Below are 12,873 nucleotides of genomic sequence, written 5' to 3' on the forward strand. Positions count from 1 at the left end.
AATAAAGCTGTCTTCAAACATGTCAAACACATACAGCAATACAGTGAAATAAATACAATAAAGCTGTCTTCAAACATGTCAAACACATACAGCAATACAGTGAAATAAATACAATAAAGCTGTCTTCAAACATGTCAAACAAATACAGCAATACAGTGAAATAAATACAATAAAGCTGGCTTCAAACATGTCAAACAAATACAGCAATACAGTGAAATAAATACAATAAAGCTGTCTTCAAACATGTCAAACACATACAGCAATACAGTGAGATAAATACAATAAAGCTGCCTTCAAACATGTCAAAGACATACAGCAATACAGTGAAATAAATACAATAAGGCTGTTTTCAAAAATATCATTAAAATACAGCGATTCTGTGAAATAAATAAAATTCAGAAATAAACTAAGGCTGTGTCAAATAGGCACTAAAGCTCAATATAAAACGGGCGTTAAAATGACAGCACTAGAAATTAGTGCAGAAGCTTGGAGACACCAGATGGTTTGGTGGAGGTGAGAGACAGAGAGAGAAAGACTGTTGGAGGTGAAGGAGAGGAGGACGACAAATGAGGTGTATGAAGGAAGGACCAGAGGACGATGAAGGTGAGCTCAGACAGTGTGTTTGCTGTGGAGAACTCTGCTGGGAAAAGTGTTAAACACACTTTCCATTCAAAAAATATGAAATCTAATTCAAGTGAACCAGAACATACAGGGTCAGAATAATGCAAACACCTTAAATGGTGTCCAACCCCTGCAGAAAAATAGCCTAGAAAAAGGGTAGATGCTTTCAAACAGTGATGATTTTCAGAGCTCACTAGGTGGCGCTGTCTGTCTAAAAGTGAAGCATCTTCGGGGGATAGGACTTGCATTATCAGGCCATCACAACCAACAAGCTTCTCTAGCTCTGTGAAAAATAAAAAGGACCAAATTGCAAAAAGAAAAAAAAAAAAAGATGTTATTGATGTTATTTTCTCATGTGGTCGCCGGGGGCTGGAGCCGATCTCAGGTCCGAGCGGCAGGGGGCGCCCTAAACTGGAGGCCGACACAGCCAATCGTTCCAAAAAAATATGTATGAAATATATCACAATATATAAGATATTTTGGAATTGACCTGCGAGCGCAACAGCGTGATTATACACAGCGCATATTTGAGTGTGTCGTTGTCATGGTGTGATTTTAGAATCGGCCACAGGAGGGCAGTGTGGTCCCAGCAAGGAAGCGCGCGCACGGTGCCGCTCCCTCTGCTGACAGTGAATAACAAAACACTTGGAGAGGCTGAGACTGATCAGTCCGTGACATCACGTGACAGAAGCCGCTCCTGCCGCTGAGGTGATCAGAGTCATCACCAGCGTCTTCACCGCCGCTGGATCTCGGGCGCCCCCTACAGGAGGCTGGCGGTCAGTGTCAGGTGAGGTCTGCACCGATGAGGCGGCTCACTGGGGAAACACTTCAACACTACGCTACAGTCCCCACCTGCACCTCAGCTGGACCTCCCTCCGTGACCGAACACATTAGAAGAGCTGGACTCACAGATCGAGTCTCATTACAAACAGACGGGGAACAAAGATGTAAAGCCTCTGTCGTGGAGCAGAACTGGTGAATGAGAGTTTCATCTCTGGTCAGATCAGGTCATCGAGGGGTCGTGGAGGTTCCCCAGCCGGTCCGCACGTGAGTCGTCGCATTAAAGGAAGACAGAACACATGTCGGGACTCAAGTGAGTCCAGGTCAAGTCAAGTTTGTTTTACTGAATAAACCGTCGACGCTCATTTGAAGTATCAATGGTCTGGTCATTTGCCATCACACCACCTTCTCTTGCACCTCCTCTGTTGAGACAACCATTTTCTTCATATGAATAAAAAATAATAATAAATATACAAGGAAGAAGAAATCTATGAATATAATACTCAGACATCAAGTAGACACTCAAAAAAGAGAAACTGCTAAGCCTGATCCAAAGTGGACGTGAGTGTTCATAATGGAAAAATTATTATGAATATTATTTTGCATTATATTGCTGTGGAAGAGGATGCGCAGAACTTTCATCAGAACTTATTTATTGATGGCAACACACACAGTTTTCAGAACGTTACCTTGAAAAGCTTCCTCTCTCACACACACACACACAAAAATACTTGAGCACAAACTGAAATAGCACACAAACTCAAAATAAAATGGCAAAAAATTATTCACAGCCTTAAACATTACTGTCGGTTTTTCTTGTTACGTGACTGTAAATAACGGTCCAATAACGTGAGCAACTCGTTGCTCGAAGCACTAGATATAGTCAATGTATTCGGCTCGTTCACAGCTAATAAATTCACATAAACAAGGGGAAAGAAAAGTCCAAGTGAATTTGAGGATCTTATTTGAGAAGGAGGACATGAGGTTTGTAGGTTTGAAAGAAGAGGAAGCAGAGGACAGGGGGAGATAGAGGAGGAGGATCCGCTGTGGCCACCTCTGAAGGGAGAAGCTGAAAGAGAAAGAAGAAGAAGAGGAGATTTGAGAGGGAAAAAGTGGCTTTTAGATGGACGGACAGAAGGATGGTCTCACTGGTGGAGGTCATGTCATGTGACTCGTCCGAGAGCTTCTCAACTTGCTGTATTTTCATCCATTCCTGGAATGCATCACTTCTCTATGACCTTAGAGTAACATGTGTAGCACCATTCCTGTTGACCCCGTTACTTGCTGCTAGTGATGGGCTGATGAGGCTTCATGAAACAGTGTCCTCATGTCAGAGCCCTCTAGATGGCTCTCTCTGCTCAAAAACCTTTGGGTTTGAACAACTGTTTAAATGAATCCTCACATCATTTTTAAACCTTCAGCGCCACCTACTGACACTGTCTCATGAAACCTCATCAGCCCTTGTATCTAGAGATGTGCTGATGATGCTTCATGAAACAGTGTCCTCATTTCAAGAGCCCTATAATTGAATATTCTAATGAAACTCACCTCATATTGAAGCGAGCGCCACCTACTGAGCTCTGAAAGTGAGGACACTGTTTCATGAAGCGTCATCAGCACGTCACTTGGTGCTATATGATTTTGTTTTTAGGCTACTAACCTGCAGTTTCAGTAAATCACAGATCATCCATGTTGAGGTTCAAACGTCTACTGCCTGACTTTACAGTGGCAACACAAAATCTGCAAAACAAAACTCATGCACACACTCACAGGTCTCGCAGTCTTCAGGAAGTCAGCTGACTGCGGGCGCCTATAGAACAGTACTCCCTCGTGCTGTGACCCGGGAGTCATGCTCCGATACAGTGAGGGCGCCTGCGGCACCTGAGTCTGAACAAGGACATCAGCTGTGCTCTGGCTTTGATTCTCGCCCTGCGTCGCCAGCAACATGACAAGGTGGGAACTTTACGCGCGTGGAGACGATCTTCACGTCGCGTGTGTCCACTCCTGCTGGACAGTTTATTTGCAACAACCTCTCAGACTAAAAGCTTTATATCGACTGCATCCTCTTGTTTGCAGCTTTACATGCCTATATAAAAAGCTCCTGGTGTCACTGTGAAGGTGAAGGAGCTTGACAACACCGGGTTCAGGCCTGGTAGCATGACCTCGGACTGTCATGGCGTATTACCCTCGCGCTATACTGCAAGACCGTAACATGCAGCGAGGAAACTTGTGTTCATCTAGTGGCCTTGATGTGCATGCATTTCTACAATCAAATCTTATATACAAACAGAGCAGCTTCGTATCAAAACAACATTTTAAATGTTTGAATTAATGGAGTACTTTGATACTTTCACAATCCAGTATATGTCCGGGTTCCTCACTGGCATTGTAGCTTCTACACTCACCAGCCTCTTATTTGCTGTGACTTATAGATAGTGATGGGCCGACGAGGCTTCATGAAACAGCAGGTGGCGCTCTCAGTTTCAAACTGATGTGAGGTTTCATTTCATCCAAACATTGTAGAACAGGAAGTGCCATCTAGTGGCCTCTGAAAATGAGGACACTGTTTCATGAAGCCTCACTCGTAGTTGATAGTAGCCATTTGGCCTCAGAACTGAATCTGCTCTTTTCCTCAGTCCATAGTGAGAAGTTGAATGAACTCAACAGAGTCAACATGGACATGGTCTGCAGCGACACTCAGGTGGACCGTACCATTTACCAGGCTCATTGAAGGGGGTTGACAAGAAGCTACGCCCCTCACCCGAGGATGTCAGTTTGTTTTGAGTTTTAATCGGTGGGTTTTATTTTAGATTTGGCTACGATAAAAGCCAGTGAGGTATCATGAAACAGTATTGCAGGGTTCAGGAAACAGTGTCCTAGTGTTCAGATGCCACTAGATGGCGCACTTGGTTGAAAAATAATATGAGGTTTCAATGAAGTCCAAACGTTTTACAGCAGACAGTGCCATCTGGTGGCCTCTGGAAATCAGCACAGTTTCATGAAGCCTCATCGACCCATCACTGATAAAAGCATTGGAGACAGGGCTTATTACATGTTTTAAGTGAAATATAATATTTTTTTTAACTTAAAAAATATTTATCTTTTATTATTAATAGGCCGCCATAAATCCAGCTACTTGAGCTACCAGCTTGAGCAGATCAGGTTGAAATAGACAAGGAATATGTTTCCTTTATGCGTGGCGGTCGGTGGCTCCGCCCTGCTTTCGTGACTTGAACGGTGCGTTCGGGAGTGTCGGAATTTTCTATACTACCCGCGCCTTCCAGGATTTGTGTGTCGTGCCGAATGGATCTGTGATTCCAGAGAAACCAGAAAACCTTTCTCTCATCGAATGAAGCGACCCTGCAAGCTATTTCCATGTGCCATTAGAGGAGTGACTCAGTAAGATGTGCGGCGACTCACTCTCTTTATTTATCGTCCTCGAAAGAGAACGCAGGCAGGAAATAATATCACGCTAAACGAAGAAGATGTTGGAGCTGCGACCCCACATTAGCAGTGTCGCAACAGGAGTCGGACTCCGACTTCATTTCCGCCGAACGATCGCTACATTCAGAGCGCGATAAACATGATCACGCCGGGGAAATAATGCAGGTAGAAACTCATTTCCTTTATTGTCTCCAAACTATTCCCACCTTGGAACGGCATTTCCATGCATTTCTCATCATACTTTCCCCGACACTGCTGTTTCTCTTTATTTGTTCTCGTCTGTCTCATTACATTTGCTCACCTCGCACTGATAAGACCCTTTTCTCAATGTCGGCCCTCCTGAGGAGCTTAACCGGCCCATCACACACGGACTGAACCAGGCCTCGGAAGAGACGGCGGTGGGGGATAAGTGAATGAGCTGGGGTGAGGAGGGCGGGGCTTAAATGCATGGCAGCGCCACGGGAGTAAAACAGGAATCTGTGAAGTTGTGTTTAATGCTGCTTTCAACTGTGGGATGTGAGTCGCGGGGGTTACGGCTCAACACAATCTCCCCGTCTTTAAACCCTCGCCGCACAATATTGATGCCGAGTCAAGGATCAAATAGCGCCGCTCCTCCCCATGAAAACCAAACATCTCAAGGCAGCAAAAACACTGAATACGAGCGTGTTATGAGGAGATATTTGTGTGATTTACTGAAGGGAGCACTCTCAATATGCAGCGCTACTAAGTGGAGGGAAACATTTCCCACATCCTGCACTTAGAAATGATAAAGTTCTTCAAGACATTACGGAGGTAAACACAAGAGGCCAGTGGAAAGTAATGATATGGTTTTATTTCAGCCGTTTACATCGATGCTCAGGGATTCGCTCGAGCACAGCTTCTCCAGAGATCTTTCCATCTTCCCGTTTCCTGCCCCTGCACCATGATGGATGCTGGCGTCGACCGGAGGCTGCAGCGCTCCACCTAGTCGTGATGAAGATTCCATCTGAAGATGCTCCTGTCAGTCTCTAATCAATTATAAACAGTAAAAAGGAAGAGCCCAGGGCGCCTCAGTGTGGCTCACCGTTGCCCCAGATGAAGTCTACACGTGTCCACAAACCCTTTCAGAAACGCTGTTTTTCCAGGCTGGTTTCTGCAAACAGACAGTGTTTGTATAAAAGGTCAGACAGCTATGCAGTGCAGCTGCTGCCTCCACTGTAGACGGCCGTAATGCTGCAGCAACAAACAGAGACAATGGAACTAAGAAGCTTTAGCTCTGCACTAACAGAGTCGCACAACAAACCGAGCAAGGAGACCGACTTCAGCATGGACTGATGGTGTCGATTATTTATTATTTGTTCCTGTCTGTTGGTTTCTATGCCGAACAGAACAGATATTTCATCCATGCTATCAACTGAATAAAGACTGTGGCGCCATGGTAGAGCACCACAATCTTTATTCTGTGTCCCCGACTTTTCAGTCGAGCCGTTACACTGAGAAAATGATGACATCACTGCCACGTCTGTCTCTTCTCTCGCCCCAAATGTCGCCGCTTCACAACAATAACGTCCTACAGGGATTTGAACAGAGCGCCACACACAGGCCTGAAGAGAATGTACCAGGATCTGTCACACCCTCTTCTGGTGAAAATAAAACAAGATAGGAAAAGGCTTCCGTTCGCACATGCTGCTTTCAAAACACAACAATCTTCTGAAGAAAGTAAACCAGTGGACGCAACCTTAAAGACGTAAAAGTCCATTCATCCTTCTGCCTTGGAGGCGAAGGACTTCAAAGCAGTCAGTCCAAAATATATATTTAAAAATAAAATAAAATAAATGAGCATTTTGAACATTTAAAAATATTAGCGATGGGATTCCATCAAAATAAATCTTATTAATTAGACAATTTGTGATGAATTAATCTCAATTCTCGCAGTTTAATTGTATAAGAATATTTGCCACAAGAAGCCACATTTTTCAATTTGAATGAATTTGATGTATGAATGATGAATGATGATGAATAAATTTGGTACATGACTGAATCAAATGATGGAGCCGTACATATATTTTAACAACAAACTATCGTTTATTTTGCACCAGTTTGACAATAGTATTATTATATATACAATAGTATAATAATAATAGTAACTATATTCACGTTTTTATACATAACCTTATTTAAAATAGAACTCTTTTAATGTCTTGTAAATATTTGTCTTAAAATGAAACTTGCCCCATAAGTCCAAGGAACGTATTCTCAGCGGATTCATCCCAATTTAATTTAATTTAATTTAATTTAATTTAATTTACGATTAAATGCTTCAATATGTTAATGTGGGTTTTTTTGTGTAATTACTTAATCTTTATTAATCATTGAAGTCCCACCACTAAAACATATACATAAATACAGAGAAAATAGAGACTGGAAATAAAAATCAATAAATCCTGTTCCCCTCTGACCGAAGCACATTGATGTGTGGAATGACCACACGGGGGGGAGGGAGGGAGGGAGAGTCTTCACCTCACTCCTCTGGATTTAAACTCAACCATTGTGAGTGGATCCTGCAGCAGCCGCGGCGATGACACCCCCCAGCTTAGGATGTGCTTATGGATTAATGCTCGCCGCCCGCCTTCTGGAGTAAAGCGCTGGACCCTGGCCGCCAGTCATTGGATTTGACTCGCCCTTACATTATGCCGAGAGCTGCCCCGGTGTCAGAGCTGCAGGCGCTCAGTCCCTGCATACCTGCGCGGCAGCCTGCCGGCATGCAGGTGGGCGGGAGAGCTCCTCCACGCCTGACTGCAATACTGCCATAGATCTGGGAAACTGCAGCTCTCTGCCGATAAAAAAGTTTGCTCTGACTGCTGTTTTAAACAAGAAACTCAGTCATCATCGTATCGGCCCAGATCATTAAAGACGGACTCACAAATCTGACTCACTCCTTCATGGCTTCTATCCATTGACTCTCATGTAGTTTTGAGGTAACCTGGACCCCACCTCATCTCTAAATGAGAGTCCAGACGCCCTGTGGAGAAAATGTATTTTGGCAGTCAGAGACACGACCCTGTCCATTCAGTCACCTCTTACAGCTGTGGACCAAAGGTGAGAGAAGGCACAGACACCGAATTAAGAACTCTAGCTTCAGTGCAACGGACAGAACATGGTGCAGTGATCTGTCCTTCCAGTAGGGACGGGTGATAATTTAGCGTGCACCATATCCCGCCAAACACAATGTCCACGATGACAACTCTGCATCTCAGGATAAATTCGATAAACACGCGGCTCACTTGCGTCACTGGACCTGCACACGTGATCATGAGGAGGCCATGACGGCGTCGCGCTCTCCTGCTCCGCAGCGTTTGACAGCTGACACTGGCGTGTGACAGCTGTGGAGAGTGTGGTGGACTGTGGTTCACCATGGTAGTTTGTGATTAATAATTTTGAATCCAGGGAACCTTTGGTCATGACACTGGTCGACTCTGAGTCTCTGGATCCCTGTTTATTTGATGTGAAGGAGTGGTCCTCATAGGTTCTCTGACGGGCTCCTCTGCCTTGGTTCACATCAACACATGCAGGTCTCCTGCTGCGCTGGTGAAAACAGTTGGATATTGGCGGTGGCGTCCTCTTCCGCGTCCCCATGAGGCTTCACTGATGGAGGACACACTCTCACAGGCAGCGCTAATGCTACGAGCCGCCATCAGTTAGGGACCATCAACAAATTCTAAAGCCTCAAAGTCTCAGTGAAATCTTCAATAAGGCCATGGAAAACAAGCATTGCGTAAGAATCTCCAGGTAACGCCCCACAAACTTGGATGTAAAGGACAAAAAAAGGCAGAAACGGATTCCTGGGTCAAGCAAAAGAGAAATATTTCCATGAAGCACTGAACCACGAGACTGAAAGTGACTCACAAACTAGCCTCAAATGGCCTTCAACATGAAGCCTGCTTCATTTCTTCACTCTGCGCTTTGTCTTCTTAATCTCAGTTTGCTCCTCGACTTCAAAGTGTGACTCCATCAAACGCACGCTCTTGGCTCGTGTTGCTGTTAACAATGGTCCGCGCTGATTCCCGAGTCGTCGCCAAATGATCCTGCAGCTGATAATTATTCGGCGCTAGAGCAAATGAGTCCAACAGTCCGGCGTTCGCTCGCATGCGACGCCTCAAAAGGATCTAAAAAAAAAAAAAAAAGGTGTCTTTTCCGGACGGATGTTTAATGTCCCGTTTTCTTCCGGGGGTATTTTTGTCAGCACTTTGTATTTTCCTTGTTTAATATGGGAGTGGGAGACGTGGGGTTGTGAGCAGGGAGGACCAGATTGCATCTCCCTCACCTCGCCACCATGCATCCTCTTTGTTGGGCTTTCCTCCCGATGTGGCGCGGATGCAGCTCGGGCCTGATGTGGGAGACTTATTTCCGCATCAGTGAATGGTACAGACTGACTCTCAGTGGGACGGGTGACCCACTTTCCAGTTCTCCGAGTAAACGATGCACGCGGCACATCACACGGAGCTGGGCTGTTATCTAAATTCAGAATCATGTCACACTTGTTATCGCGCGATTAAAATAGGGACGGCATGGCGGGCACTTTTCATTCACCAGACGTTTCTCCTGATAAATCAGGAACACGTGGAAAACAGGCGGTTGAGTCACTTCCCAGGGAAGAATTTGGCCAAACTGCTGTTGCATTTGTGAGGTTAAAAGAGCGTGAGTTCAACTTTGATGCGCTGTTCAGGGTCGTCTGCCGGGAGCCTCCCATCGCTGAGCTTTCTGTTCCCAGAGGAACTTCCAGCGGCTTTTGGGGGACACGCCATCCAGAGAAGCCAGCTGAGTTGTTTACTTGCCGTCTCCAGTGAGGTGATCTTTGCGTGTCTGTGACTAGGTCTCAGTCCTTCATCACCTCAGGTGAGCAGAAGAAGGTGACCATCAACATGGTTGCGGATGATCAGCGAGACGCCTTTTGACAGATGGTCATCCTCGTGTTCCTCTCTACTCCAGTATTTTAGTTTGTTCTTTACATTAGTATCTTTTATTTTCATATGAATGTGGTGTTGCTTCTTTAGTTCAGCAGTTCAAGGTCCCACACCACAGTTCTCTGTCTCATCTACTCTTCACTTCCTGTATGCTTTTACTTTGTCAGATGTTACTTCCTGTTTGTTTGCTCTCTGATGCTGATCCCCTCATGCTGCTTTCTCAATTTCATTTTATTTATTTATTAATGTTTTACTTTGTTGTAGACCCTATGCATGGAGATAACTAGTGATGCGTTGATGAGGCTTCAGCAGGTGGCGCTCTTGGTTTAAAATATGATGTGAGGTTTCACTGAAACGGTTGTTCAAATCCAAATATTTCAGAGCAGAGTGCGCCATCTAGTGGGCTCTGACAATGAGGACACTGTTTCATGAAGCCTTGTCCGCTCCGCGCTGAAGCGCAATCTGTCCCTCCACCAAGTCATTGTTCAAGAGGAGTTGACAATCAACACATAAATGAAGCTTTTGAATATCAATGTATTCCATAGTTTACCATGTGAGGAACAGCAGTGCTGGTCACATGACAATCGATTCACTAAAATACATGAACTATCATGTGACTATGGTGACAAAATGTTCCAACATCACATGGAGCAAGTTGCAGATGTGAGTAGTGATGCACTGATGAGGCTTCATGAAACAGTGCCCCGCTTTTTCAGAGCATGGTAGGGTTCATTGAAATGGTCGTTCAATTCCAAAGATTATGGAGAAGACAGTGCCATCTAGTGGGCTCTGACATATGGACAGTGTTTCATGAAGCTTCATAGTCACTGAGTCACTGGTTTGTATTGAGCAGTGATGGGCTGGTGAGGCTTCATGAAACAGTGTCAACAATATTGATACAATACAATGAAATATTGCATCATTTATAAAGTGAGAGCGCCACCTACTGAGCTCTGAAAAAGCGGAACACTGTTTCATGAAGCCTCGTCTGCCCATCATTAGTATTGAGTGGAAGCTTTTGGAATGTTTGTCAATACAATTGAGTGAAAGGATGTTATTTGCCAAGACCAGTAGAAGCTCCAAACTAAATTGTCGGGTTGGAGTCACAAATTCAAAAATAAAGTTTCCTTCATTTTGCGGCTTGTTTCTGTTTATTAAGTACAATAACAGTCAAATCATGTTCAATATCTTTTTCATGCTTCTAATTTCATTGAGCGGATCTTGACTCTTCATTGGAGTTTTTTTTTGGAAACGTTTAAAGTCCGACTGATGGAATCTGGAACACAAGTGTCACTTTCGCTCTCAACTTCCTGCTCTTCATATCTCACATCTCATAACCAGGGAAGCCACGGGAGACGGAATCGAATGAATAGAAGACGAGCAGCAGCTTCGGCTCGGAATAGATGAAACCATCCAATTAATGTGGCGTCCAGGAAGCATTAAACTAATGCCGTAATAGAATCTTATTAGCCGAGCAGGGACCCGGGAGGCTCAGGTGGCTGCAGGAGAAAAGTTCACTGAAGCTCAAGGTGCGTTCAGTCGACGTTAGTCGATTCTCTGACTAGAACACGGTTGTTTCGCTGCCCAGAGCGTTTAATAATTCACACAACCAGAAACACGGAAGACACCGGACCTCGGTTATCTGTCGAAATGTCACACGATCGTTGTCAGAGGTTTGTTCAAAAGCAGACAAAAGAGAGTGGAAACAACACACATGAAGTCGGGAGGTAGGTTGATGAATGGGAGTGAGGCTTCATGAAACAGTGTCCTGGTTCAGGGCTCAGAAGGTGGCGCTGTAGGTTGAAAAAGGAAGTGAGGTTTCATTAAAAATGGTTGTTCAAATGCGAAGATTGTAGAGCAATTATAGTGCCATCTAGTGGCTCTGCAAATGAGGAGACTGTTTTGCGAAGCCTCAATAGTACTGGCTTTCACATAATTCCTGTAAAGACCAGGATAAACCTTGAGCTGGATGTAGGGGTTGAAGTCAGAGGGAATCAAAAGAAACACTCCTCAGGACTCGTGTGAAAGGCTCTTGAGCTTGATGCGGTCAAAGATGTGTGTGTCCACTGTGAGAGGCTGTGGGAGGAAGGTTTTCGGAAGTTCTAGTTGGTTTGTGCTCAACAGTGAAAGTATAAAGAAATGTGTAGCTTCAATAGTTTTACATCAGAGATAACTCGAGTTTTTGGCATTGATCAATTTGATTCATTCATTGCGGTATTTGATTATTTCTGAAGCAGAAGAGCGACAAAGAAAGTGCGTCTGGGAGTCCAAAACTCTGAGCGTTTGCCCCTTGTTCTCCATGGTTGGTCCATGCCCTTCCTCCACCATAGACCAGGGCTATTTTACTACCAGCTTCTGTCTGGTTATATGAGAAGAATCCAGCTGCAGCACCAGACGTGAGCTGAGCTACAATGTCTGGAGGATTAAAGGAGCATTTTTTAAACTGTCCAACTGTGTTTCTTTTGTTAATGTTCCGTGCTATGATACTATTTTTTTTTTTTCCCCGACCATTAAAAGAAACTTCACACTGACTGAACTGCAAGTGTTTTCTGAATATAGCTTCCTATGAACTGAAAAATATTTCAATGAGGTATCATATATTTGCGAGTAAAACATTGCAACAATAACTTCTGCTGTGTTGTGTTGAGGAATTTCAGCCTCGTGGATCATTGTGACATTGCCCATAGACACTTGTTGTCAAGTTGTGTGAATTGCTGGATAGAACAGACAACGTCCAACACTTTGGACAAAACTTGCTGCACAAACCCTGAGTCTTCGACTTGAGATGGATCATTTCCCATCATCCTGTTCTCGGCTCCGAGGTGGAGCCCTTCTGCCCCTCTGGATGGACGACTCAGGTTCCGGCAGCGGATCCGTGCCACCAGCAGGTGATATATAAGAACAACCTCCCACCAGCCGCCTGCAACATGACAGGCTTCCTCTGAAAGTGTGGTCAGAGAGGACGATCGGGGCGATCATGTCCAGCAGGGACCAATTAGAAATCACTTGTCTTCTTCCGCTCAGCTGCTAACATTTGCTCAGTCTATATTTGCGCAGCACGAGGCCCAAGCTTTCATGATCCGCG

This window comes from Synchiropus splendidus, chromosome 5 (assembly GCF_027744825.2).
Source record: "Synchiropus splendidus isolate RoL2022-P1 chromosome 5, RoL_Sspl_1.0, whole genome shotgun sequence".
Lineage (NCBI taxonomy): Eukaryota > Metazoa > Chordata > Actinopteri > Syngnathiformes > Callionymidae > Synchiropus > Synchiropus splendidus.